Source organism: Vombatus ursinus, unplaced genomic scaffold (assembly GCF_900497805.2).
Source record: "Vombatus ursinus unplaced genomic scaffold, bare-nosed wombat genome assembly UNPS02014786.1, whole genome shotgun sequence".
In the NCBI taxonomy this organism is placed as follows: domain Eukaryota; kingdom Metazoa; phylum Chordata; class Mammalia; order Diprotodontia; family Vombatidae; genus Vombatus; species Vombatus ursinus.
The window spans coordinates 2,850,120-2,857,049 of record NW_020954564.1 but is presented as its reverse complement, the minus strand read 5'-3'; the positions used below and the strand labels follow the sequence as shown (position 1 = coordinate 2,857,049).

Below are 6,930 nucleotides of genomic sequence, written 5' to 3'. Positions count from 1 at the left end.
GGTTACAGAAGGAAAAAAAAACATTATTTTCTCTCCTAATGTGTGAAATGGCCACATATATGTAATACATAGCTGATCTGTCCTCCCAAAGAAACCCAGGAGGTCCTCATCTACATATAGTTTATGCCTTCTTTTCTAGGACTCTGCCATCTTCAAAGAGCTCCATCTCTGTCTTCATTTCTCACTGAATAAATGCCAGCCCCTGCTCTAAGTGTTACTCCTTTATGAGACCGAGTAATACTTAGAAATGTATTTGATTAGCAGCAACAAAGCTTGCCTAACTCTAACTTTCTAATTCCCAAATAGAAAACTTCATTCAAAAAAAAAAACTGAAACAACCCTACCAGAGATTCCAATTATGCAATTATTCACTGAATCATTTTCCTGACCCTGGTACATGGTTTGGGGGAGGGGAACCAAATGTGAGGGGGGATTTCCTTCTTTAGCCATAAATTGTATGCAAATAGGATTTCATTTCTGGCAGCCTGCATGGGAGTGAGTGTGTCTTCCATGAGCTAACCGTACTCGCTGCTCCACTGGGAGGCTGCTCCTTTAATTCACCAACTGAAAAGTGAAAAAGGCTGCCTGAAGGCATCCCATTACAGGGGAATGAGCCAAGGATCAGGACTGCTATATAAACCCAGCAAAAGCTGGCTGCATTGGCCGCAGCCTCCCCTGCTGTCAAACCTCTCTTGCACACACACGCTCATACTCATACACAAACAGATCTCAGAGTATAAAGAAAACTTTACTCAGTTTTGACAAGAGGAGAGTAAGAAGGTGGGAGACCGCTTGCTAACTTTATTTATTTAATGAAGCCGTTCACTGTAGGATATAGCTTATATTCAAGTCTGGAAGGTAAGCTCATTCCATCATTATTACCAAAACATCACGTGTATTTATGTGTGTATATGCATTTGGTTCAATGAGTTTGAATGTATCTTCAATGAACTTTTTTAAAAGTTTCTATAGAATTATGTCTTAGCTATAAGAATTGTTTTCTGGGTGCCTTTTTTAATGGAAATTATGAGAGTGATGTTTGATTGTTTTTTTTTTCTTCGTAATTTCCCTAGTCTCATATACGAGGAAAGCATCATTTCTCTAGCACTTTTCAGAAAGGGAAGAAGGAAGAAAGAAATGAATGAATGAAGCAGAGAATGACAGATCTAGGCAATGAATGACTGTTGAAACTTTGATGGAGCTAGGGACAGAAACTATTCTAAAATACAGTGTGGATAAGTGAGTATAATAGTTCACAGTTCTTTGACTTATTAAGCCTTGATTAAATGATGCTACTGTGGAGATTTCCAATAAACCTGGCTAATGTGTAACGCATATGAGTTCAGGGCTTCTATTGCTCATATAATCCTACTGCTAATCTCTTACCTCAAACTTCTCCTCACCTTTTCTTTCCCTTCTATGGGATTCCCACTTCTCTCTGAATTGTGGCTAAGACCCAAAAGGAGATTCTTAAGTCTGCTCGTGAGCTGCTAACAAGGACTTTTACTTCAAAGTTTGTCCACATTTCCTATCAACCCAAAAGTCAAAAAGAGATACTTTGCCTGTTCAATGGTATTTCTTATGTTCTATCCTCCATCCTCCTTTTTACCCCTATCTCCCTGCCATGCCCTTTCTTTTACCTTGTCTGTTTTTTGAGAGTTTCCAGCTCTATGGGCTGGACCTACGTGGATCTGTGTCTGTGTGTGTGCTGGACATGAATGATACCGGATTAGCGGGGGTCTTGGAAAAGGTGGTAGAGGCACAAGGCTTTGTTTAAACAGCTGACTTCAACTTCAAGACTTTACTGCCTTAACAGCATTTTTTTTAGTTACCACTTTGTGGGCTCTGATGCCGAGCTCCTGCTTCTGGGAACACTCTGGCTTGTTTTCTTTGCTTGTAAAGACATTCAATCCAAAAGGACATTTACTAAATGGGATAGTCCTTAGTAGTTCACTGGGAAAGCATTATATTGTATGTGAGACCCAGGCAGAGAGCCCTGAGGTAAAATGAATGTCTCTCTGTCTTTTTTTTTTCTTTTTTTTTTTTATGGAGTTTCACCATATGTACTGGATGAATAAAAACTGCTTGCAGAAGACAGCTTTTTGCTTATCCAGGCAATTAGTTAGGTCCTGTTTGGAACTCTGTAATTTGACTGGGTAGCATTTTGGGGGCTTGCCCAGGCTTTGGAAGACTGAATAAATTAGTGGAAAGTACGTTGGCATCCTTTGCCATCTGAATCCCTTTGAAAACTATTTTATGGTGGGGGATCCCCCCCCCAGCTTTTGAGAATGTAGTGAAGTGTCTTACATGGTTGTTTTGTGTGTCGAGTTTTCTTGGCTTCAGGGCACACATTAATAGGATACCTAGTGCTTTCCTCAACAGTGAGTTGGGTCAGGATAAAAGGCTGATGAATATAGCAATGGTCAACTATAAAGGCTGTTTGAAAAAAAAAAGGAAAAAAACACTCTTTGCTTTCTGTAATATCTGAATACACTGTCTAGTTATTAAAGCCTGGCCTTCTGCTTGCATTTTATATGCCCATAGTCTTACTGAAGCTTCATCTGAAATAATCCTTCAGGTTACCATGAGTCAGAAGGGGTACAAAGAGACATGCATATACACGGCCCCACATGATTCATTCTTCTCAGTAACTTACTATTCATCCATTAGATCATTTCCTCATTAATTTAAACCTCAGGAAATAGACTATTCAAGATCGTGTTCTTAATCCCAGATACACAATATTACCTTATCAATGGCAATGTTTTCTTCTGTAGGGAAAAAAGACAACAGACCCAGTATTTAACCAATAAAATGAAACAGCTGCCAAACCTGGGGCTTGAGGATGGGTCTACCTACCAACTGCAAAGTGTGATTTGATAGCCTAAGGCCACGTTAGCTATCAGGGGAGAAAAAGATTCCACTGCTCCTTCCCAAAGGAAACCTCATGAATGGCCACTCAGCTTGTGATAGTCATATATGGGCCACTAAGTCAGGAGACCTGGTTCCACTCCTGACACTGTCCCAAAGTACCTGCCTAGACTTTAGCAATTCACTTCATCTGTCCATGCCTCAGTTTCTTGAACTGAAAAATGGTGATAAGGTCATTGCTTTCTTATTTAGGATCATAAGATTTACAACTGCAAGAGACCATAGAGATCACCCAGCCAAACTCCTTAATTTTATAAATAAGGAAACTGAGGTCCAAAGGAGGGGAAGAGACTTAGCCAAGGTCACCCATATTAGTAATTAAAAGAGCCAGGATTCAAACCAGGATGGAGCCAGGTTGTCTGCTTCCTTTCCACAACACCATGTTGCTTATCCATACTGATATCTGGAGGGTCAAAGGAAATAACAGACAGAGATGAAAGATATAATAGGAAATTCTAAAAGCCCTTTGTAAAATCTTATTTTTATTACTCAAAGTACATGCCAAATACCAATAACAATAACTACCCATATTGTACAGCATTCTAAGCTTCCTCATAGCAACCCTGAGAAGTAGCTAGCATTATGATTACATCCATTTGACAAATAAGTAAACTGAGGCTCTGAGAAGCAAGTGACTTGCCCATGCTCACCCACCTAGTAAATGTCGAAGATAGAATTTGATGGGATCATTGGTTTTAATTTTGGAAAGGACTTTAACCGTCATTCTACAGATGAGGAAACTGAGGCCTAGGTAAGTTACTTGATTTGCCCAAGGTCACAGAAAGAGTAAGTAGCAGAGTCAAGTTTCAAACTCAAATCGTTTAACCCCAAGTCTTTCCACTGTTCCTCCAAGGAAGTCTTTCTCTGTTGTTTATCTAGTTTGAGACAACTTTTTTTAAAGGAAAATAAAAAGTATTGATGAGTAAATTTGGCACACTAATGGCAATCTCAGGTGCTTGCCATGTGGAAGTGCCTACCTAAGGACAATTGTGAGGTCAGATAAGACACTGTATGTGAGAAGTTTTGTAAACCTTAAAGCACTATATAGATATTGGTCATGAATATGAGCCTCCAAGCTAAGGGTGAGTAATAATTATAATCAAATGGAAGCTTGGTGTAGCTTTCCTGGGGGTCACAAAGACTCGGGTTCAAGTCTCATCTCTGGCATGTACTGACTGGATGACACTGCAGTACAACTTACTCAGCATCTCAATTCTCCAGGTAAATCTCTAAGACTGTAAGTTTCAGAGAAAATCTTGATCTGCTCAGCTGGAAGAAGTTCCTCATTGCTCTTCAGTAGCTCCCTATGCTGAGGAAATCCCAGGTCTGGGAATAAGTAAGAATAGGATAGATTTCACATTTATATAGTGCTATAAATTTTATATAGAACCTTCCTCACCAAAAAAAAAGTATGAGATAGATGGTATGCGCATTATTATTGCCACTTGACAGATGAGGAAACTGAGGCTCAACAACATTAAGTGTCTTACCCAGGGACACAGGTTATTAAAGAAGAATGAGACTCGGGAGTTTCTCTTTAGCCATTCTGAACTCATCTAGAATTGCACACAGTGGTATCTGGTGTTCCAGAGGCAATGCAGTAGGATTGGCTCAGGGACAGAGGGCTACTAGATAAGGACTGGATCTTAGTACTTTTGCAGAATGTCCCTGCTACTATCACCTTATACTGCTGTTTGTGGAAGGTCAGGTCAAGTTGGTCCAACTCAATCTGGAGACAGGGAAAGTTCAAATTTCAAGTCAGAAACCTGACAATGAAATTGGCTGGTACAGTTAGGTCAGTGATGAGTTTCAATGCTGAAAAGCAAGCACCAGGTTAAATATATTCTAAAGATTTCTCACTCACAGGAGACCAGGATGGAAAAAAATCAAATACTCTGTGTCTTCTCTGAAACTACCAAGGAATTAATTTGAAAAGTGTTTTTTTTTGTTTGTTTGTCAAACAAAAAGTAGTTACTGGATTTCTCAGTTTCAGGCAAGAGAGAGGCCAGGATGAAAGGGAAAGGACCTCATTTCAGAACCAAGCCTCTAACAGCTACAACTGAATTGGACAGGTTCTAATAGAACCGACCACCATCCACCCACCCACCCACCTACCTACTTCCAGCTCACTCCCTTTCAGACAGCTCACCAGCCATTCCAGGGAATCCCCTTCAATCCATTCCCCAGCCAACTTAAACACCCTCCACATGTGGGAAAAGTTAGCTTTTGGGCTTCCTTCCAGACAGTGAAAACCCCCAAAGAGTGAAGGAGCTCACCTCTTCAAGGGAGCTGGGGAGGAGGAGGGGAGCCACAGGGATTAGAGTTGAAGGAGCTGTAATCACATTGTTCAGGGTGGAAGGGGCCTTCCCAGAGAAAGGGGACATTATGAAGGCAATTCTTTCTTTTGACCAAAAGGAGGGAAAAGTATGTTTATCCACTGGATGATTCTAATACCAGTTATTGGGAATGGAGAGGGGTGGGGTGAGGGGCAGGAATCCTCCCTATAAACCTATTTATCATCAAAGCAATATTCATCATGTTTCTTCTCAGTCATTTTCAATTTCTTCTTCACCCATGTATCAGGCAGAAAGCCAAAAGAATTCTCCCTTACTGTGCCACTCTGCCAAGTTAAATCCCTTCTTTAACCCTCATGCAAATGAAAATTATTTCTCATATGTCTGATCCTCAGTTTCCTCACCAACACAATGGGGAAAATATTTTCCCTACCTACCTAAGAGGTTTATAGAAAGGATTTGATAGGTTCAATACAGGATATTTTTTGTTACAAGGGCTGGTCCTTCGGAGATACAAGGGAGATATGATTGCAAATGAAGATGATGTTAAAAAAATATATCCCTTTGTTGTTGTTTTTGTTCAGTCAATTTCAGTTGTGTCCAACTCTTCATGACCCAATTTGGGGTTTTCCTGGCAAAAATACTGGAGTGGTTTGCCATTTCCTTCTTCAGTTCATTTTACAGATAAGGAAACAGAGGCAAACAGAGTTAAGTGACTTGCCCAGGGACATACCATTAGCAAATGTCTGAGGCTGGATTTGAACTCAAGTCTTCCTGACTTCAGGCCCAAGGCTCTATCCACTGTGCCAACTAACTGCCCAAGATATCCCTAAAACTATTAATAACAATCTATAAATATATTATTAATATTATTATATATTTGATTTACTTGTGAGTGGAAATCTTAAAAAGATGAATTCATTGTAAGTCAATAATAATAATAATAGTAGCTGATATTTCTAGCGCACTTCAAAGTTTGCAAAGCCCTTCACAAACTTCATCTCATCTTGCTCCTCACAACAACCCTGTGAGCTAAGTGAGAACACTGAGGTTTTTTGTGATTAAATAACTTACCAGAGTCACTCAGTACCAGAACAAGGATTTGGACCCTGCGCTCCTAATCAAGGTCAGCATTCTGTTCTGCTACAGCTTGCTGCCTCTCAAATACTGGGTTCAAAATCTTGACATTTTCTCTAATTCACAAGTCCTGAGTTGTGTTACTTTTAAGCAGGCTAGGTAGCCCTTTATATGCCCCAAACTCCACATGGTCTTCTAGGCTTATAGGAAACAAGACATCGCTTTCACAAACATGTCTTTAGTAAAGCTTTTATTACCTTTTACCCACCTGGAAAAGCATTGTCCTCAAGCTATAGGATGGCCTTACTCTTGACTTCCTATCCAGAAAATCTTTCATCTACACTAAGGGTTCTTAAAATAAAGGATTGGGGAGGGGGGGAGAGCCATAAACTTGGGTAGGAAAAAAAATGACATCTTTATTTTTTGTTAATCTTTTGTTTCCTTTGTAATCTCATGTATTTTCTTTTATATATTTAAAAACAATCTTCTGAGAAGAGGGCTGTAGGTTTCACCAGACTGCCAAAGGGGTCCTCAGCTTTAAAAAAAAAGTTAAGAACCCTTGCTCCAGAAGAAGCATAGAATGTTAAACCAGATACAACCTTAAATATCCCCAAAGGCAGAGAGTGAT

At 39.8% G+C, this 6,930-nt stretch overlaps 1 protein-coding gene across 5 annotated transcripts in view; it reads left to right on the top strand.

Annotated features, from left to right (window-relative positions):
- Nucleotides 1-532: 532 nt before the first annotated feature.
- The window catches only part of LOC114047324 (tenascin-like), a 114,040-nt gene continuing 107,642 nt past the window's right edge, over nt 533-6,930 (top strand). For 2 of the 5 annotated variants that reach the window (XM_027868108.1, XM_027868107.1), the window contains exon 1: nt 533-858. The gene's annotated coding sequence lies outside the window, so the exon portion shown is untranslated. The remainder of the gene's footprint in view (nt 859-6,930) is intronic. The other 3 variants (XM_027868109.1, XM_027868110.1, XM_027868111.1) reach the window with 3 other exon arrangements.